Source organism: Oxyura jamaicensis, chromosome 9, assembly GCF_011077185.1.
Source record: "Oxyura jamaicensis isolate SHBP4307 breed ruddy duck chromosome 9, BPBGC_Ojam_1.0, whole genome shotgun sequence".
Lineage (NCBI taxonomy): Eukaryota > Metazoa > Chordata > Aves > Anseriformes > Anatidae > Oxyura > Oxyura jamaicensis.
In genome coordinates this window covers 1,644,799-1,667,525 of record NC_048901.1, presented here as the reverse complement: position 1 = coordinate 1,667,525, position 22,727 = coordinate 1,644,799, and the positions used below count along the sequence as shown (strand labels likewise).

The following is a 22,727-nucleotide window of genomic DNA, read 5'->3' as shown; positions in this document are numbered from 1 at the left end:
AGTCCAATTCATCACCTCGCTTCACAAGATGTAATGTGTCTGGTTAGATTATTTTTCTGTTTGCTGAACTCTGATCCTGGGCTAGTGCCATGAAGTGGGGTGACCCCAGCTCTGAAGGACACAATTCAGTCACTCCCAGGAAGCAAGAACATGAGAAGCCCTGGGATGGGAGTTGGTGTAACTTTGTGTGAAGAGGCCCTTATCATAAAGAGAGTCCTTAAAAGGGAGAAGGGCGACTTGAAGGGGAAGTGTAGAAGACATGCAAGAGTGTCTTTTTGCATTAAATTCTTAGGGAGCTTCTGATTTCTGGCTGGTGCTAGAGCTCAAGAGCAGTTGCAGCACTCATGGTGCCTGCTGGATCTGTGGTGAACCAGCTTCTTCAACTGTAATTTGCTTCTCCTAGCCCTGTCTTGAGTAGCCTTACTCCGTTCTCTATAAATCCCTAGAGTATGGATGGGATGAAGTATAAAACCACATTGCTGAAAAACAAGATCACAATGGTATTTACCCTTGTTAACTGGCCTCTGCCGGTGTTCGCAGTGACCAAGTCATCTGTGTTAGTTATGCTGCACTGAGATTAATTACACTGCTGAGCAGAGTGATTGGAGGCTATAAAAGGAGAGGTTTCTTAGGGTTACTCTGTTTGTATATACACACACCTGAAGGCAGAAAAGGTTGTCTCTAAGCACCCTTTTAAGGTTGTCTGGGCTTAGAGACTTGCTGGATGAGCCCCACTCTGTAGCTTTGGAAATGTAGACCAGATGGCATAGAGTATATATGATTATCTGTACATGTGAAGCGAAGAATTTTGTTTGTGTTTGTTTCATGGTGGGTCTAGGGGAGGGGAGATCTTTTTTTCTCTTTAATGCTAACTCTGAAGTCACTCTGGTTTGCAAAAAGTGAAACATACAGTTCTAGAGGGAGATTTAGAAATTTATGTATTCCTTCTGTAGGGTTTGGATTTCTTAAGCCTTTACTTACTTTCTGTATGACTTTTTATATGCAATTTTGTCTGGAATAATCTCTTGGTCACATAATTAGTTTTTTTTTTTTTTTTTTTTTTTTTTTTTTCCTAGTTTAACATGAAAAAGCTTTGTAATACCTCTTCTGCTTGGACATATGGTTGATATCTTTTTTATGCATAACTGTGGCGTTGGCATAAGTAAAGGAGATTCCTCTGTCCTTGCATTTGAACCTGTTTTTTGCCAAGTCTGAACTAAACTCTGTGTGTTGTGATTTGCATTTTCTTTGGGAGAAAAAAAAAGAAAAAAAAGAAGGATTTAGACAAATAAACTACAGCAGAGTTAGCAATGTGAGGTAAAGCCCTTCTCCCTCCTGGCGCATGCCCACATGCCCACCCCATCAGTGGGGGCTCCAGCCTGGAGCACAGGCTGGAGGTGAAGCACGGCTCAGCTTTTTTTTTTTTTTTTTTTTTTTTTTTTTTCCCCAATTGGCCCTTGAAAACTGGATGCAGCGAAGTCCCTAGCAGAGAAAATAATCTATCTTTGTTAATGTTATTTTGTTGAGCTGTAAGTAGTTTTCCACTTGCCTTTGCACTCAGCAGAATAAGCCAGAGCCATCTGACCCAGAGCCAAGGATAACAGTAATGCTTTTTCTTCTCCCTTCTCATCTTCCTTCTCTCATAGAAAGAAAATTATGTGGTGAACACAACCACGTTAAGGCTGTGCATCAAATATTTTTGAAAATTGTAAAGCTTCTGAAGTATGGTAACAGATTTTGCATTTATTATGTGATAAATAGTTTGTTACATTTGTAAAAATTTCCATTGTCTATATTGGTAGCTAGAAATGCTGCCAGTGTACATTAGTAATTACAAGAGCAGCCATCGGTCTTCAGATGAAGTCAATATTTGGTTGTGCCTCAAAATGTGGGTATGTTTGTATGGGAGCTTACAACAGTAAATGGTTTGAAACAGTCTTCATCTGGAGCATAATAGTAGCTAAGAGGGTATTGGAAGCATTATATTATAACAGGGAACAAGAACCATGCTCCTTAGACAGCCTTTTTTTCTAAAAAGTGACAGTGAAGTAAAACATGAATTTGTCTTACTGAATACACGATTTCCACTTCAGTACTTAATGAAATGAAATGATAGTGGAGTTGGTAGGATTTAGAGGAAATTTTTTTCAAAGAATGCCTGTGTTAATCCAAGATCTAAACCATACTATTCTAGCTTTATGAGCCTGGACAGGGATCTTTCTTGAGATGTTTCTGATTTTTTTTTTTTTTTTTTCCTTATATTAGAATCACAATTGGAAAGCATGGTGAGGTGATCTTAAGCATACTGGGATTCCAGATTAGTCTTCTAAACCTCACCTTTGTAAGGCTTTGAGGAGTGAGGTGAGACTGGACAATTCACGTTCAGTGTTCTTTCCTCCTTCTGGCAAGAGGAAGAAAGCAGGAGTTGTCGACATTTCAGCTGGAGCAAAAAGGGGAGGGGAAACTGCCAGTATGTGCTGCATCACAGACTTGCATACGTGTGAGATGGGTGGCGTATGAACATCAGCTTTCAGATCCATCTGTTCTTTTGCTAGGGTTGCAGCAATTTGCATCAGTTCAAAATATTTCCTGATGTGGGACAACCATGTTTAATAAGCACCTATGGAAGACATAAGTTACAGGAGGCAAATATTCTGTTTTTACTGGACAGATTTTATTATTGTGGTGTATATCCAGTTAGCCAGCTTTTGTACTTGCCGCCCATCTGACTGCTTGTCACCCTGTGGCAGGAGGCATTATGGTACAAACTCCTAAACGTAGGGTTGAAGTGGTCTGCCCTTGATCCATCCAGATAAAACTTGATGTTCCTATAAATTAGTGTTAAGAAAAAATTCAGCCCAGATCTCCTACTGCTTTTTGGTAAGTTCATCAACTGAAACATTCAAACAACAAAACAGAACAAACAACACCAATAAAACCTACTGAAATGCTTGAAGCTAAGTCGTGTGGGCTAATGCTTGTTGGCTTGCGTTAAAATTTTGTACTGATTTTTTTTCTCATGTTTTCTGAATTTCTCATTCTAGAAACCTAAATTAGTTAAGCAACTAGTGAAATACATACTTAATATTTAACTTTTCTCTTCATGTCTTCACTCAAGCCTAACACAGGAATGGGAAGTAAGGGAATAGTTCTATATCTAGTTAGTGGTGCTAACTTTCTCCAAATTCCTTTTCTTTTTTCGGTAGTTACCTCACATTTCAGAGTATCCGTCTGTAACTGTGAATGTGTCAGAAGTTGCTAACAAGCACTTGTAAGTGCAAAAACTGAAGTATAAACATTTTTATCAAAATAATTCTTAAATTATCATAGTTGGTGAATGAATAAGCATTTAGTGAGTCATTAAAATTTTTCCACTGACTACACCCAGTGACACCCATACTGAAGAGATCTATGGCTACCCTTTGAACCAATGACCGAGGTCTGGCAACTGCAAGTGTTTAAATATATAAAGTGTCTAAAAAAATAACAGCAAGAAAGAATTGCAGAACTAAAACAAGGGAAGAATACTTCAGAGCTGAAGAATTTCTGGCTCTGCATCTATATTTAAAAATCTAGCAATACAGGATTCTCTCAAACTTTCCACCTTAATTTCTTCAGTGGCTTTTAATCTAAGGAACTTAAAGTATTGATCAAGGACTCAGTGTCCATTAAGTGCACCTTAAAGCATGGGAAGCTCCGTATCAAAATATATGGTAATGATGAAAACTTGTTTCATAGTAGAATTGGCACCTATGAAAGGACAACTAAATCCATTTCTGAACAAGAAATGTTTTTGCTGTACAACCTTGTGTTCCCGCTTAAATAAGGTACTTATTTCCCTTAAATAAAGGAAAAAAAAATATCTTAATCCAAAATTATCTTAATCATCTGTGTTCTTTAGGAGTCAGTTACCATTTCAAAATTTAATTCTGTGCCAGCCCAGTTAAAACATAAATGGATCTTTCTCATATCTGGAGTTATGAAAATAAGTTTGATATAGTTTGGAGCAAAATGCAAGTACTGCTTTCAGTAAGAGTGACTTTTCTGTCTGCCCTTTTTTTTAGGGACCCATCAGAGTAGAAGGTTGCTGGTGGAATGACTTCTAGAAGTTCACAGATTTTAAGTTGGGTAATTGATTTAAGCCATCATGGCTAAACTCAGTTACTCGGAAGCTGAATAGACATATCTTTGGTGGTTTTAACATGCAAAGTGTGTTGGTAGTTGATTTTCCTGTATTATTGACTGCCAGAGATAATTCTAGGCATGATGCCCCCATTCAGCTGACCATGCCTCAGGAGTTCTTGTAGCTGTATAACTATTCAGAAAAATCAATCCAAAACTAAGTAAATGGAGTTGTGGCATTGACAGCTCATTCCATTTAATGAGGGGTTAAAAAGGAAAAGGAAACCTGCTGCTCTTAAATACCTGACTGAAGTGGCTGCAGTAGACTGGCAAATCTGGAGATGTTTGACCATGCTTTGAATGGCAATTGGCAGGCTAAGTCTTGACAATAGATGTATGTTAAAATGGAAAAATATTTATATAGAAAAACTATATGTATGCGGCTGATTTGTAGTTAATCATGAAACAAGCCTAAGACACAGTGATGAAAAAGTACGCATACATGCAGTATTTAAACCTGTTAGGTCATGGTATCTGGAGATTTTAGGCTATGTGATTAATATGGCTTTATGCTCACATTTGCATATCAATGAATATGCATAATAATATGCATACATGACATGATCCCTAACATCAGGTCTTAGCCTAACAGCAAACTTCCTCAGCAAGGATCCAAATGACTGCTTCAATCTTATAAATGCTGGAATCCAGTGCAGCAGTATTAGATGTAATCTCTGTCCTATGGGTAAGTGGAGAGAAGTGACCCTCCCACCTCCTAGTCTGCCGAAGGTGCTTGTAATTTCTTGGAACGACCCCCTGCCCACAGAGATAGTAGTGAGAGGTGGCATGGAAGGCTAGCACTTGCACGTAAGTGAGGAAAATGCTGTGCCCTTGGTCTCTGGATATCCTTTGCAGCTCAGGTCCTCTGTAGCTCAGGTCCTGGGGCGAACTACACCAGGAAGTCCAGCCATCCTCTGGACAGGCTTGTTCTTGGCTCCATCTGGGAAGCGGCTGCATTGTTCCCACCAGCTCTCATGTGCTGCACGGCTTCCTGCAGAGTGGTGCCAGATCTTGAGATTTTCAGTTCGCCACTTCTGGTTTTTGGCTGAGCACTCCAGTTCATTTGGTTATGGGATTGTGATTTCAGTTTTCACTTTAAAGCAAAAGCAGCTTTTACCCACTAGAGAAATGTAGAATTATGAAATCACGAAGCAGTACAAACTCAGCTGTGCAATGTTCTAAAATTTTTAAGGATTTTAAATAACAAAACACCAACCAACCAAAAAAGTCCAAACCACAACATAGCACACAAACAAAAAAATAGAAAAACAAATCTGATAGGCCATTTTCTTCCTGTCCCTCCGTGTTCCCCAGCCCTCTGCTTTTAGAGGTGGACCTGGAGAGACTCGAATGGGCAGCGAGTGCCTGGGGGTGACAGGGGGGGAGGGCTGGGAGCAGGAGAGGTGGGGAAGAGCAGTAGCTCTCTGATGGGACAGTAGGAGCAATGATCATCTGGGGCAATGACTGTGGAAACTGCATGTTGTGAAGAGCTCTGGCTGGAGCAAATGACTTATCCCAGCTAGACTGGGTATTTATGATATTGTTATGCTGTTCCAATTTGCCTTAGACAAAGGCCAAGCAGTGGCTTCTACCCTGTGTCTATAAAAGCAGGCAGTAGGATGACTTCAAAGGGAAAAAATGTGTTTGCACATTTGGTTTAAATGATCAGAAGTTGGAAATAAATAATGTCTCTTGGTAACGGAGTTATCTGACACAGGAAAAAAAAATAAGACTCAAAAGACTGATAAGGAAAATGTTGACTTTTTATTCGTTGGTTGCAGTTGTGCTGCAGAAGGTTGTGTTTAATATTTGGTTTCTTTTTTGCACACTGTATTTTTGTTCATTGTGTCGGAGGTCTGGAGTATTGCTTCTTGTGAAATATCAAACAACTGCTTAAGGCTCTTTTTCTGGGCTTTTCTAATGGGATTGTTTTCTTAGATCTTTTAGTTCTTGTAGACTTGGTAAGACGTGCATCTTCATCACTGTAGTTTGTTCAGGAGCTCTACCCATAAACTAGGATTGTACTTTGGGCAAATAACCACAGAGCAAAAGCATAGTTGCTACATCCCTGCCCACTGACCTCCTTTAACAAATATTTTACTGGACTGAAAAGTTTTTTATTTAACTTTTCTGTTTCTTCTCCTCCTGGAAATTAGAATTCTAGAAAGTTCTAGTTAGGATTGGTTGCTATAGGTCTCTTCTGCACAGAGAAGCTTTTACGCTACCCTGGTATGACTCTCTATAATGAAATTTACTGTTTCCAATTCAACTAAACCAGCTAAATAATGTTTAAATACTTACTGTTGGATGCTGTTTTCAAACCCAAGTACTAAGGTCAATTTTTCCACCTCTCCAAATCCTTCCATTCCTTCTTTGATGTAAAGTGTTGCCCAGCTTCTGACTGTACTCAGCGATGGCAGTGATGGGGTGAGCCCTTCTCAGAGCCAGGGGAGTAGTGGCCAAATTCTATTTATGTGCTTTACTTGCTATAATAAATCTTTTGGTCCACTTCTGATATTTTAAAATTTAATTATTATTATTTATTGACATCTTATTTCTGGTCACCAGTGTCCTGGTTTCAGTTAGGATAATTTTCCTCCTAGTAGCTGGTAGGGTGCTATGTTTTGGTTCAGGATGAGAAGAGGGCTGATAACATGCTGATGTTTTAATTGCTGCAGAGCACTGCTTACACCAAGCCAAGGACTTTTCAGCTCCTCGCTCTGTCCTGCCAGCGGGCAGGCTGGGAGTGCAGCAGGAGCTGGGAGGGGACAGACCCAGGACAGCTGACCCCAATGGGCCAAAGGGGTATTCCATAATTCCATACCATCTGGGGTCATGCTGAACAATACACAGGGGTAGCTAGCTGTGGTCAGGGGGCTGGCTGCTGGGGGATAGGCTGGGTCAGCAGGTGGTGAGCAATTGCATTGTGCATCATTTGTTTTGTACACATTATTATTAGTAGTACTATTATTATTATTATTATTGTTATTATTATTTTCCTGTCTTAATAAACTGTCTTTATCTCAACCCACAGGCTTCACTTTCCTGTTTCTCTCCCCCATCCCAGAGAGGGAGGGGGGAGGGTGAGCGAATGGCTGTGTGGTGTTTAGCTGTCGACCAGGTTAAACAACAACAACCAGGCCAAAAGATAGCCTCTAAGTTCTGGGTCTGTGCCTGAACTTGCTAAAATTGGGCCAGAAGTAAGTTATTTCTGAAGTTGCTTCAAGTTTTAGGATTCTAGCATATCCTTATGTCTCAAGGTGTCTTGTTTATTTTTTATGTAACGAACACCAAGATAAAATGCCTGAAATATAATAAGAAGAAATCTTTATTGTTTTCAGATAGATGTGTTCCAAATGAAAAACAAATCTTCATAGTCTATCGATAGATTTTCATAATAAAATACTCCCTGCATATACTGCTTTGTCAGTCCTTATTTAACTTACTGATCCAGATGCTAAGGTTTCAGCCATAAAGGGAAAAAATAGAAATGCATCACGCTTGCACTGTTTTCCTCATTATCTAGGCACTGAATGGACTTTCAGTAGAATCTGTAGTAGTGTTCCATCAATCTAGCCTTTTTAGGGCAGCTATTGAAAGTTTGTGGATGGGATCATGTCTAGTTCCCATGGCAGAAAATTGCCTTAAAATTAATGGTCACATTATACTTCAAAAGAAAATTGATGCAATTTTCTCTTAAGGTACGGTATTCTTGGATGAATGGACCCACCTGATGTCACTTGTAATTTTGTAATGGAATTGCCTGATAACTCATTATAGACCTTTTGTGCTGAAAGATGGGAGAAAGTGGCAGCAAGTGCAGTTGTTTTTACAAGCTGCATATGAAATAACATAGGCATCATTGAATATGACAGTTTCCTAGAACACTTGGAAATCAGACCAAATGCACTGCCGATATGAAGGACAGATACCAAGTCTCCTTGCAGTGGACTGTCAGAAGTGGGCTGAAAGCGATAGGACCTGAAGTGACAGATGTACTGAAAGATATAATATCCTTATTGTTTAATCATGTGGGTAGAGTAGAAGATGGAACCACTGAGAATAAGAAGCTTACAGTAAGAGCTGCTGCTTAATCTGAGCCATAGCCTCTGAGGTTTCTTAATCTAGTAGGGGAATTGTGTAGCTGCAATAAGTTTGACAAGACAAAAGAATAAACTAAGCTGCAAGTCAGTGAAATTCTAGCTCTTAATTTCTGCTCTCCTACAAGGGATTGAGATAAACAAAATAAAGGGGGAAGGGGGAGAAGTGCCCTACATGAGTTCTGTTCATGATTTAGGAATCAGATAAATGAGTACAAGAATGCTTCCAAAAGCAAAAAAATGGCACAGTAATTGCACGCTCGGAGTCCCCAGTCTTGGGCAAGGAGTCAAGATGGCTGAGCTACCAATTGCTGTAGTTTGTGGTTCAGCATTGCCATGGTATCAAAAGGCCTCAGCCACATGTGAGGAAAAAATGCGGTAAATAACTGTTCCTGTCCCGCAGGGTATGAGGTTTAAAAGCTCCCAAGAAGTTATGGGATGTCAGTATCTTTCTGAGGGATATGCAACTGCTGGTGATTTGCTGGGGAGGCAGGATCGAAGCAGCTCAGTCTTGGTCAATGGGAATGACATGGAATGATGGGTATGGAATGAGGAAACAGTAGGTCCTAACATGCCCATCTTCATACTTCAAAAATGTAAATGTGTTTTCAAAGCTGGACTTTTCAACAAGCATGATTGTGTTGGGAGTGTATCAATGTTATATGTGTAGCCACAGATGGCAAGGTAATGAAAATAAATGCCAGTAATCTACTCATACTTACAGGGGCCACGGATAAAGCTTCCACTGCAAGAATACACCGCTTATTGCAACATGTTTGGAGAGCCATAAATTAGTATAATTTTTCCAAGCTAGAGAATCATAAAGGCTATTTAGCATATTTATTATTACTAACGTAAGCCATTAACAATGGAAACCATGCAATGTAAACAGACTGCTTTCCCTGACCTGTCTGTCATGCTAGTTGTTCAACAGCACATTAACTTGAACAATTGCAGCAACTTCTAAATGTTCTATGAAACATCCAAATTACATCAGTAGGAAAGGTATTTTAGGAAACTTAATTAGAAAGATACAAAGCATGCAGGTGTTTGTACTGTAGTTGCTCAAAAAGGATGGATTGCTAAACATTTCTTTTGTTGGTGGTGGTGGTATTCTGTTAGCTTAAACACCCTGGCTCCTTGAATGTTAAACAATGGAATTTTTAGCAGAAACCTTAAGTGCTACAATAAACAGTTGAAAAAGTACAAACACTTAGAAATCTTCTGAAGTCTGTAGTAGCTGTATGATGTAATCATGTAAATTATTCTGTATATTATAAGAATCTTAGCTAAGAAAAATCTGTCTTCCTTCCAAGTCCAGCAAATCATGTGCAAGAAAGAAATGCCTTATGCGAGTTTCTGCAGTATTGAAGACAGTTGTCAGTCATAAGCATTAAAAAATGTAAATGCTAAACTTCAAAAACAGAAAAAAGCAAGCAAGCAACCAACCACCACCACCCAAAACAAAACAAAAACCCTACCACCATTCTCTTTTTTAACCATTTTTTTCCCCCTTCCTTTGGAGCTCATTTTCCATTGCTTGCTTTCAGCCTGAATTTCTCTTGCTGTTATTTCCTCTGTTTTTTCCCTTCTCAGCTCTCTGTCTTCCTGTCACCTCTCACTTACTCTGCTTCCCTGCATTTTTTTTGACTTCCAACCCACAAAGCCTGGTTGAGAGCTTTAGTTGAATGTGGGGGCGGTGGTGAATAGGAAGCATGACTGTATTGCCACAAGGAACTAGCTGTCAACTCCAGAAATTAGGAAATATCATCTTTCAGTGGTTTCATCTCTGTTAAGAGATGTCCAGAAATCATCCTACAGAGATTTCATAAGAGTTAGAACTTTAAGATAACCTTTATCTCTGCTAGATATCTTGTGATTGTAGAGTGTGGCCCTCAGAATTTTTGCTCTGAGTACATCATGTTCCAGACTATATCGACTGTCATACCAAGAATTACTTCAGGACTCATCCTTTAGAGTCTAAACAATGAAACTAACATACATTTAATTAGAACTTATATGGGTAGTGGTTTAATCTCCCTCTTCTTCATTTACTTCCTTTATTCTGGACTGGCAAAGTTACAGATCTTGGAGGAAGAATTTTGTAGACCTTGTCAGCATCATATAGCGTAACATGTATTTCTTGATTTTTTTTTTTGGCACAGTCTGTTTAATAGCTTTTTTAATAATTTCTGTATAAGATAAAGGCAGTTTGCTTGTAGGAATCAGGACTGTGGACATGTCTAAACCATCTTGACTTCTGGAAGGCAAAAGTGAGTAGCTTGATGCCAGCTGCTTCAGTGTCCAGAGATGTTCAGGACTTGTCCCTTAAGATTTTAGACATGGGAAAATAATAGCTCGTTTGTAAGTGATCACATGGACCTAACCTGAGTTTGGAGCCCCCCAAAAGAAGTGGTTGCTGTTCTAAGGAAATGGGGTAGCAGTAACCACAGCACTTCATGACTAGAAAGGCTCCAGGAGTCATCCATGGTATTGCATAGTGTAAAATTTAGATCTGCAAGGGGAAGATATATGAAAGTTTCATTAAGATGACACCGAATTGACATCTGGAAAGCTTACAGAGTCCATGGCTTCTTCAGCAGAAAGTTCTAACCAATTGCAATTGTAAGCAAATATGTAAAATCACTATGCTTGTAAACAGAGCAATAAACAAAAGAATAATTAGAACTTCAAGACCTTGTTTATCCAAGTTAAAGTTCATGCTTGTGAAATGAGAAGGAAAATTTTACCTACTACTGAAAATAATGCTGGGAAGTCTTCCTGGCAGGTCTAGTTTCTGTCAGTTTCTCCTTTCAATACAGGCCAGTTAGGCCTGCCAGGGGGTGTCTCAGGAGAATAGAGAAAGCAATATAAGAGAAATATTAATATTGCTGTATTTCACAGTTTAAGTGTAGTAGGACTTGATTTATCCCAAGAAGAGTTGTCCTGATTGCGATACTTGGCAAATGTTGTTAAAACGTGCAAGTGTTTGTGTTAAGAGATTAGAGGAAGATTATATTCAGAAAAGATTTCTACAATGTTTTAGTTACCCAGCCTGTCTTAGGGCTTTTCACAATTTTTTAGTAATTGTTTAATTTCAGAAAGTCATGCATCTTGGTGCCCTAGAGACAAAGGATCTGGATGCCTCTGTGGGTGTTTGTGCTTGTCCAGCTTTTTTGAATGGGACTCTAACTTTTCATTGGGGGGGGAATTAATATTTTGTTTAAGTGTCATGTAGATCTCCAAGAGTTTCACACTAGTAGAGATCTTTTCATTCCTTCCACCCCCAAATATCTTGGTTTTCTTGGATTTATTGTTGAATTCCTGTGGAAAAATAAATGACCAATAAACGCATGTTGATCACAGGGTGGTGGTTGGACCAGATCATCTTGAAGGTCTCTTCCAACCTTTATGATTCTATGTTACTTGTCAGTTTTCACTCTGACTGATCTGACTACTTTAAATTCCTTTCCAAACACTGATACAATGTAGAATCAAGTCCATAAGGTGTGCAAGATCTTTGCAATTGTAAAGTGCACCTGTTACATTAATTCCATCTGTTTCCTCTGCATTTATGGAACAAAATATTTGGTCAAACGACTGTTTTCATTGAAGACTGTACAGCTGGGAAGGTCAGTCTCTCATGTAAATTATTTAATCATTACATCTTTCTGCATTTACATCTTTCTGCATCTTGAAGTCAAATTGTTTAGCTCAGTAACTGAAGCTTATTTTTGTTGTTGTTTTGTTTTGCTTTTTGGTGTTTGTTTTTTTAGGAACAGTTGAATTGCTTCAAAATGTATGGTGATGATACTGCCCGAGAAATATCCAGTTCAAAACTACATATTTAAAGCCTTGAAAAATAGTTTTTTATTTTATTTTATTTTTAAGACAGATCCTAAAACAAGTACTTCATGTTATGTTTAAACACATGAAAGTATCTATCAGTGGAATCCAAACTGTATACCTCATGAACACGAAGTCTCAGGGTGGGGAAACTGGCAAAGAACCATCATTTTGTGAGACCATAGAGAACTATATCAGCAATGATTCAGTTTGTTTATATTTTGGATAAAAACAATGAAATATTTCCCATGTACAGGCAGCTGGTATTCTGAAGAGAGATGAGGAAGACTGTCTGTAGATCCTCACTAAGACAAATGCATGTGATCAACTCCCAGGAACTGTTCCTCCATGTGCTTAACTAATCAGGTTTTTTGGTTTGGTACGATGAATGTAAAGTTTTTTTTTTCAGCCATTGTGAAATAATAAGAAATAGAAATAGTTAAAGAAGATTTGTAGTAATTTGTGAAACTTGGTTTTGTATTTAACATGCTATTTTCCATTTATGACTACAAATAGCACATTACCATCTGTAATATTGATTAGCACCTAGCAAATTTAATCTATTTACCTAATCTTCTTAGTATGTCTGTACATTAAATGAGGCGCTGAATATAAGAAATAAACCAAAGCAGCTGCCTACTTCCATTTGTGATGGTATAACATTTTAGATTTCAAGAGATATTTCACTGGTGGGCAACTTGTTTCATAAGGCAAACTAAGAAGAGGCTTTGAGAGAAAATCTCTTCTCATTAGGAAACAGCTTTAAAAATGTTGCCGTAAAGAAATCCCTAGAAATTGCTGGTTGGAGTAAGATGAATTATGATTTACATCATAGTTAAGTCTAAGATGCATCATTATGCTTTTTAAAATCTTAATGAAGATTTGTAAGGACCATTAACGGATGTGCTGTACTTCTATGAAGATGCATCCTTCTGGAAAGAGAGGGGTTTACTTTGAGGGTTGGTTAATGCTATTTTGTCACTCTTTGTGCCTGGGCCCATGTACCAGCGTATAAACACATACTTGAGTGTTCATAGTTTTGTGTTCTAGTCATGTCCCAGGCTATACTTCTTACTGGGCAGTTAAGCTGATAAAATTGTTCTTAAGATACTACTAGCTAAGATACTTTTAGTAGATTAGAATGAATAAGCAGGATGAACAGCAGTTTAAGTGTACAAAGCAGGCGTCTCCTGTAGCTACCTCAGAGACTTCTGCTCTGCAAATCTTAACCAATCCAGTTACAGAGGATACGTGTTAGCAGCATCACATCAGTCATCCTTGGGTCACTATAGACAGGGGCTCTCATGTGTAGAAGTGTCAGAGTAGAGGAAGAGCACATGGCCTTCTACTCTAAATGCTCCAAATTTGGAAAAGAAAATGAATATTCTGAAGAGTGTATTGGTATCAAGAGAAATCTATGAAATAAAACTTCATTTTTTACTATGGGATCATCAGTGGGTTTTTAGCTAATGAGCAGAACCAAGGCTTGTCCCAAAACCATAATCTTGATAAGATTTTTTTCCCCCTTGAAGACAAGCAAAGGTTTCTAGAATACTTTGAGGTCAGAGGGATTTGTCAACAGTAATGTTCTAGGACTGACTTAAGCAAGACTTACTGAGTTTTTTTTTTTTAATTTATTACTTTTTTTCTTTTCTTTTTTTATTTTATTTTTTGTAAAGAAAGTGTATTATTCATTGAATTGATAACCTGTAAGTACTCTAACCTGCAGGTATAGAATGTGTTTTACTTCTTCAAATGAAGAAATATACAATTTGTGCCAAATGTCTGATGGTCCTTCTGCTTCCCCCCACACATCCCCAGTGCACCAGTCTGAGTTTTTTTAGCCTGTAATTGATTTAAGTGGGCCTTTTTCTGTTTCATGTAATTCCTAATGGAAAGCATCTGTGTTAGTTATGTTTGGGAAAAGGTGACACTTCACAGTAACAATGATCTACTTTTTCCAACAATGATTGGAAATCTTTGAGTGTTGATGTGCAGCAGGGACCTATAGCCAAAATAGGCCAGCTGGCAAAGCTGATCAAATATGTCTAACTTACCATTACCAAGGACAAACCTGTTTGGGAAGATCTAAAAGAAAAGTTTGTATATCATCGTTTCCTCTGAAAATTATACTGTGGGAGTCCCTTTATGTGGGATCACAGATCAGAGAGTTTGACAACTGAAGCCAGTCACTTTCTTTAGTAGAGTTTCATCTCCAACCTGAAGCTGAAAACTGGGTTCAGTTCCTTGGAAATGAGACAAATGCAATAATACTAAGTTTCAGATAGATGTTTTTCTTTTTTTTCTGACTTGTGCCTCAGAGCAGGACTGTTTATAATTGGGGAAGGGAAGTCTGAAAAGAGGAATTGTAGAAAGATGCAACCTTCTGTACCGCTTCCCTTTCTTTTTTCAAGTTCACCAGTTTCAGAAACTAGGAAGTTTATTTCAGGCATGAGTAAGTGCTTTATTAATAACTGGGTTGAGCAGAACTGCACTGCAGCAGAAGCTATGACTGCAGACCACATGGGCTGAGCACCAGTAGGATTATCAGCAAAAGCTGACAGAGTGATTGGGTAATGATTCTGTGCTGAAACCCACATGCCCTCACATCTTCAGTGCTATTGAGAGCTAGCCCAGATCAAAGATACCTTAACTAAATCAATCTGCACCTTCCTAAAGTAGCGCAGCTGTACAAGGAAGACTGAGGGAAGAAGAGGTTCCAAATGCCTCAAATCTAGCAGTGCTGCTTTGGAAGCTTTTAGGTAGGAAAGAACGTCTGTGCTTCTGTTGCTGCTTAATCCTGGGAGAGGGCCAGGCATTTATTGTGTGGCATTAATTTGCTGCCTTCTTCCTATGGGACTCCAAAAGATGGGCTCAGTGTGTTTCTCTGGCACAGGATCGGGAAAGGGAGCATTTTTATGCCTTTTTTTTTTTTTTTTTTTTTTTTTAGGAGCATTTTTATGCCTTCTGAAGTTTTTAGAAATCTGTTCCTTTTCTTATTTTGTCTGCTTTTAGTCAGTATCATAATATCCCTTAGCTCATCTATTGCTGTTTGGAAAGGCATGGGTCTCATATAAGCCAGCATGAAGCACTTGGAGCAATTACTTGTTTTATCTGGATTTTGTGACGCTGTCTGGTCAGACTGCAGATACAAGAGCATTGTAATGCATTCTTGAGGTTGAGCAGATGAATAGCTATCTTTGGAAAAGCCAGTTCATGCCCAGAACATTATGCAGTATAAAAAGGTCATCCTACTTAGCAGGTTTTCCAGTTATTTAGAGACCTTCCCACCCCCCACACCCCATGCTAGTAGAGATTGATACAACCCCTTTCATTCTCTTGAGATGGATCAGTCAGCCTGCAGTCATTCAGTTTCCTCTTGAAACTACTTTCAGAATAGCCTGAGAGGAGAGGACGCTAAGAGCAGCAGTATTTCAGAATTTAAGTGAACAGAAACCATGTCAGAGAAGTCCATTAGAAATTGACTTTTTCGGCAAAACTGAGGCCTTAGCTTGGGTTATGTGCTTTAGGCTTGTGGTGATTTCTACCTATTTGTTTTTACAGCTTGTACATTTGTTCACTCTAGAAGTGTAAAAAATAAATATATTTTAATAGTTTTACTGCAACTTAACCTCCTTAAATTGAAAATATGATGCTGGATAGATAATTACGTGCAACTCAGTAGAGGTAGAACAATGCTTCTAATTTATTTTGTGTTCACTCAGAGTAAATTCCAAATAAGAGCAATTCATCAAATGTAAACTTGGCGTAGTTCTGTCAGCTAAGGTAGTGTGCCAGCCTGGTTTCCAGCAAGGAAGTTACTCAGTTCAGTGTTTTACTGCTGAACACTACCTATCACACATGCAGAAACCTGCGGGTCACCCTCAGGAATTCTATTCTGAAGGCTAAAATGTTCTGCTGTCCACAAAGATTTGAAAGCAGATCTAGTTTGCAAGTTTTTGCTCCCAGCTCGGTGTCAATTAGATTTAATTTGATAAACGTTACAAATACTTCATCATCCAAAGAGGCAAGGTTTGTCAAGAGATGTATTTTTTTTCTTAGATCAGCTGATGGTGATGTGTGCCAGAATCTAGAAAAGTATTTTACTTTGAGAATTGTTTCATCTCTTGGCTTCAACTGTCCACAGCTTTTATTAATGCATATGTAAATGATCTTCTTCATGTGATAGAAGAAAGTGGCAAAGGAGACAGCACTTGAAGAAACTGAGAAAAATTGAAACAATGTGTGAAAAATACAGCTGTCTGTGAGATGTTCTTCTTTTTGAGCATGATTACTTTCATCCTTTATCCTATCTGCTGGTAAATGTCTTCAAATAAATTCACAAAACAGAGCTGTTTTGCTGTGGTAGATCTGTACCTCCAGAACATGTGTACGAACCCTAGATTTGCTGTGTTCCTCAAACAACATATTGTGACTATAGCTGAGGAAGATTTGACAGATGAAATACATAATAGTAATTTAACTTTAACTGGAATAACAGTGAAGCACCATAAAGCAAATCTCTTGATGAAAAACCAATGTGCCTCATCTCTTCCTCCCACCCCTTATTCTGGTGGTAATGGGAAAGAGCTGTGCTCAAAATTACAGTCAATTGAAACAAACCAGTGTAAAAAAAAAAAAATATCAAGAAAATAAACCAGCACCAAAATAAAATTAAAAAAAAACTTAGTAAGGGGGTGTGAAAGAAAAGAAAAGCAGTCTGGTGCAGTGCTTGTTTCAAAAGCCTATTGCATGTTAAAATACATTTTTTGAGCCGTGTGTAGCTTGCATAGTCTCCCAAATACCATGCTTTGTTTTCGGTAATGGCTAGGTAACCTAAATAGTAGTTCTTTTAACTGTGTCCACAAATCAAAAGTAGTGTTATATTAAATTGTTTTTCTTGCATGTGGGGCATAATATTGCCCTGTCTCCTGGAGCTGTTCCCTGTACAGAGCGGCACTGCATGCACTGTTTGTTTTTTGTAGGATCCTCATGTGGGTTGTGACACTAGGTATGTAGGCAACAGCAAATCTAAATTAAACCAACATTTTTATTAGAACCTAATGATGTATAGCCACTTAGTAATATACAGTCATTAAAATGACAGTAATTAAGTTAAATAATTTCAATTTTCTTGTAATTATGAAAAATTACCCATCTTTTTTCCATAAAGGCTTTACATGCCACTACGCACGAATGAGACTGCACAGGCATTCCTTGAGGAGGTGCAGAACAAGTACGGTGTTTGTCACTTCATACTTTTTCCTTACATATTTGCAGACCTTTTCTAAATGACTCATAGCCATAAAACTATAATATAGCCTTTGTCTTTGTCAATGTGTTGTCTGTTATCTGATTTGATGCTGTAGTTTTAGCCCATTTAAACACAGCTCTCACCTGAGCTGGTCACTGTTTAACACTTCAGTGTACATGGCAAATCATAGGATCCCATCTGTACTAAAATAGTCAACCCTGTAGCAAGGAATAGTAATGTTCTAATCAGTTTTCTGGGTTAATTATAACTGTGGTGATGATGAAACTCAAGGGAGAATGTGAGGAGGGACTGGTGTAGTTAATCTGATTTAGGGGCTTCATTTCCAGAGAGCAGCTTGGTATCATGTGGTCATTTCACACTACCCACTAGACAGCCATCAAATGATGCAGCCTCTTAAGGATTAATAATACTATAAAATCCTGTATTTATATAACAATCCCTCAACCAGGTCTTTAAAGGAACGACTATGTTCTGAAATGGTTTCAGAAACTTAGTCATCTTGTATCTGCAACAGGCCTGTTGATATTTAAGCAAAAATGTTATCTTAGGAAACCTTAGTCAGAAGTAAGAGAACTGGAATTGAGACTTTCTAGGGCTATTTAGGTGGCGTATCCTACATTATATCATATTGGCCTCCTATTGTTTGCAAGATAGGTGTTCTCTCCCTCCTCTGCAAGCCTATCTTCAGACATAACGTGTATCCTTTTTGGTCTCCTTTCCTCACTGACAAGGAATGGAACCCAAGGTCTGGACAAATGAAGTTCCCTCATTCAGCACAGAAACAGCTGAACAGACCACCTGCTTTTGCTCATTTAAGTGTGAAGAGCAGTCTTCTCTGCCAGTATTGCTGTATTCTACGCTATGCTGAGTGCAGGTTTTGTACAGACAGGCGGTGCCTGGGTGTGCTGTGGTGGCAATCAGTCATTATTTCATTGTCTCCGCTGACCTGTGCAGGTTGACCAGCAGAATAAGCTGCCACTCTGAAAATATGGCCAGTCCATTTTCCTATATTTTGCTTGACTATGTGTTCCGTGGGGTGCTTGGCAGATCTATAGCACAGTGTGGAAAATCTAGCTTCTGTATCCATTACCGTAACTCTGACTGGTGGAGGGGGTAGTGAGAAGAAGAATTCAAGGGGAAAGCTTCAACAGTTTAGTGTACAGGCCATTTGGGTAAATTTTCCTCTTACTATCACTAAATGAAATGAAGGATGAAAAATTATGTGCAAGCTTATTGCAGTAACATGGTAGTTAAAATTTCTTCTTATGAAAATAGAAACAATTATGACAGGTAAAACTAAAATGGGTATAGAGCACATGATGGCTTTTAATTTTTTTTTAATATGATGTAGCTGTGAAGACAGTGAGGCAGATAAAGCAAGCTTAATTCTTTCATTTTTTCTTTCATTCGTTCATTCTTTCATTGAAACTAGTGTTAAAACCAATGTGGGAACTGGAAATCCACATATCTCCTCGTACACTGGTTGATGGCTGCTAGAGATCTTTCTTTTTCTCTGAAAACAGATAATTTTCTGTCTTTACCTACTTCTAGTCTTATCTCACTTTTTTTTTTTTTTTTTTTTTTCTTGATGAAAGAAAAATGTATCCCTGATACAAAAATGTATCCCTCTGGAGACTCATCCTTAAGGTTATGCCTCTATCTCTTAGTAACTAGCATACACCCTCCTGCCTAAATGCCTCCCATGGTGTCCACAAAGCTCTGTAAAATGTTAAAAACAACAACAACAAAGCTAGTTGTGCATACATCTTCATAAATTCATTATTTGTGGCTCATGTTCAGCTTTCGTGGTTGCTGCAGCATTACACTTAAGGCAGACTCAGTGTCAGAATGCATTAATCAAACTCACCTTTTGATTTAAGTGTTGGAGTCAAAAGCTTGCCATTTTCTAGTAAGATGTGAAAAAATACAAGTGCTCCTGTTCTTGTTACAGTTATTTCTCTTAATCTTGCACAGCCTGGAATTGAAAGATGTGCATAAAATGTAGCTCTAACTGGAATATATGGAGATGGTAAATTTCTTGATAGGTCATACTCTCAGCCTATATTACTGGCTAAGCAAATGTACTGCTTGCCTTCCTCTCATCCGCTGTTTCTCTCACATGATGAGTGTTTTGTCAAAGTGCTGCCTATTTGTCACTTTTGGAGGTAGATGTGATGTAGCAGTCTCATGGTCAGGAGAATCTTATTAGCAGTAGATGTGAGATAGCAATAGTCTGTGTAAGCAGAGTGCACTGAAGATTTTTTTTTTTTAAAGTTATTTTGTATATGTGAGCAGAAAGGCCTTTATGACTTGAAAAGGTTAGCAGGAGAGGAAGAAAAATAGAAGCCAGGCAGAAAAATGTTGGCAAGAGTCAGTTTACCCTAGTTAATTTGATCCAAATTTTTGCTTGCTGTTATTCCTTGTAAACTGTTGGTGGTATTTTTTTGTTTTTGTTTTTAAATTTGTGTTAAAATTTCCTTTTCCACTTAATTGAGAGCTTGTCCTTCTTTCCTCTGTAGGGACCATATTTCTGGGCTGTCCTGGGAATCTGTAGAGCCTTCAGGGAGGAACAAGAAAGAGCAGCTGCTTGATGTATTCTTCAGCTGGTGAACATCTGCTGCTGGAGAGAGAATCTTGAACGTATGCCACCCACCAAGCTCAGAATTAAACCAAGTAGGATTCAGAAGGTAAGGTTTAGGAAATTCAGGATCATACCTGTTAGAGAAGTGCTTCTTTCTTGGCCTAGGGAAAAAGCCTCTCTGGATCAACACATCATTGGGAATTTAGCCTAGATTTCCTGATTCCAGTCTGATGACCTTTCCGCAATCTACAAGTAGCTTCCTAGTGATTTGGTTAAAGATTTTGGATAAATCATTAGAATAATCTCTGGAATTATCACTCTAGGATCAGGCTTCAGAGTACTTTTCCAGATGAATACCTATTGTTTTAATTTGCTGACATTGCAATCAAATAAATATGAGATTATATAGTGTGAAATTAAAACTTTTCTTGTTCGTAAATAAGTTTTATATCCCTAATACCTGAGAAGATGGAATCATGCTGAGATCAAAATACAGGGCAAAAAGTAGAAAACTAATGACTGAAATTGTACTGATTGGTTAGAGAAAGATATACCATATAAACTGGAAAGCTAATGATTAGTTATTAAATTGAAGCTTGTATCTCTGTTGTTTGATCTCCACTCTCCTTGCTGCACTGCTCTTCAGACATTCAATCTTTGTCTTGTTAAATGTTTGTTCTGATCTTTCTTCTCTCTGCTCTTAAGCTTTCTACTTCTTTCCACCCTTTGGGGTCACTAGCATTCACACTTCAAGGGGATTATAAAGAAAATATTGCCATTCTGAAGAACATAGGCTGGGTAAAATTATGTCTTTCCCCTGTCCTAATATTCATTAGGAAATGGGTAGTGCTGTGTTATGTTTTAAAGTTCCAGCACAGGGATGTGTAGAGCATGAGATCTCAGATGCCTGGACTTCCTTCACATGTGGCGCCTGAACTTCTGAAGTGCACAGGTTGAGCTTCTGAGCTTCTGAGCTATTCTGCAGGTGAAAAGAACTTTAATTCCTGATTGTAGAGAAGGACCACTAGAGAAAAATTAAACTCATTTGATGTGTGATACATGTGTGTTGTAGATGTCTTTCTGTCTGGCTCAGGAATCCAAGAAATATGAGATCTTAAAACTGGATCTAAAGAGATCTTAAAACTGGAGTGCAAATTCCTATTTGTTTTTTATCATAAGTGAGACTAGTTGTTGATAGTCTGCATAGGATCCTGTTGATTTTCCCACTAAGAAGAGAGAGCAATGCAGCATATTACTGAGCCTGCTTGGTAATAATCCTGTGCAAAAGAGGCTGCCTAACCTGATGATTAGCTATTCAACTTTAATACTCCTCCTGACTGCCTGACACATTCTTTAAAAATGGGAAGAACATAATTTAAAGTTCTCAATGAAATTTAATCTCTGTTGCTGATCTCTGTTACCATCAAGCTTCAGAAATTCTGTCACAGACTTGTGTCTGAAAAAATACGTATGAATATATGTTTTTTCATGTCTGAAAAAAGTATGCATTTTTTTGTATTGCATTTAATTTTTGAAAAATCCCTAGCAGATGTTTTCCCTAATATGGAAAGGGCCACCCCATATTAATTCATATGAATAGAACAATCTTAGATTGATTTAAAGAACAATTGCTTAGGAAAGGGTTTCTTTTCTGTTTTCTGTCTATACTTCTGCCCTACTCTCCAATCGCTCCAACATTTACTTGTTTCTTAATGAAAACTTTGGTAAAAGTGGTAGGAAGACATGAGTTTAGGATGAAGAATAATGTAGCATAGGAACTGAATATTTACAGAATTCTGCTAGCAGTTGGTAGACTTCTGGTAGAAAATAATACTTTAAAATCAGAGCCATAAAATACTGCATCAACCTGAAGATTTTTTTTTTTTTTAAATAAAGTACTTTAAATAGTTTGGAATTATGCTCTCAAGAGAAAAATCATCCCACCTGGGGCAATGTTTTTTAATTGGTTTAATATTGGGGATTGATCACAAAGTTTCCATAACTCTCTTGCAAGGCTAAATATGAATGATGATTTACGAGTTGTTGTAAAGCCAGTTTTACGGATTTAACACAGTCTTGTTATCAAGAGTTTGCTGCTCTTACTGTGCAGTCTTTGAAGAGGTTCCATGTTTAAGTTACACAGAAGGCTGCAGAGCTGCAGGAAGGCATAGTAGGAACCTGAAATCTCAGCTCTTGAGAAGGGCAATTATATATTTTTAAGCAGCAGGCAAGCATCCTGAAACTTTATTACTTTGCAGTAGCTGCTCCATCTTTTGCATGGATGTTACTATGTGGCTGTATTTTTCTCTTAACTGGATCAAGAGATTTTAAAGTGAATCTAGTCTGTGTATGTCTGTCTCACTTCAGAGCCTAGGGTTTTCTACCCCTCTACATCTTGCTGAAACTTTAAAGAGATGGTATGCATTACAAACCCTTCGTGCTTTCTGTGAGAATTTTGTTACCTAAGAGACTGTTGTTAGCACAGGGCTTGCAGAAAGCTAGCAGTTCTAGCCATTAGAAAGCTGTACGTAGTGCTGTGTTCCTTCTCAGTATTTTCCTTTTGAACTTCATAAAATTGTCCAAGAATGTGAAGCGGGCAGACTACATCTCCTCTCCTATTTTGCTTAGTTTCCTAGCTCCATGTGCTTAAAAGCTAGCATGAGCAACTTATTCACTTGCAGAGAGTTGACTACAGCTGTCAGAAAACATATTTTTCCCTTAAAAATGGGTTAAATAGGTGTCC

General features: G+C 38.2%; 1 long non-coding RNA gene across 2 annotated transcripts in view; it reads left to right on the top strand.

The window, feature by feature from the left end:
- Positions 1-260: 260 nt before the first annotated feature.
- The window catches only part of LOC118171794, a 63,590-nt gene continuing 41,123 nt past the window's right edge, over positions 261-22,727 (top strand). For both annotated transcript variants that reach the window (XR_004753397.1, XR_004753396.1), the window contains exons 1-2: positions 261-500; positions 19,923-20,090. This is a non-coding gene — a long non-coding RNA (uncharacterized LOC118171794). The remainder of the gene's footprint in view (positions 501-19,922; positions 20,091-22,727) is intronic.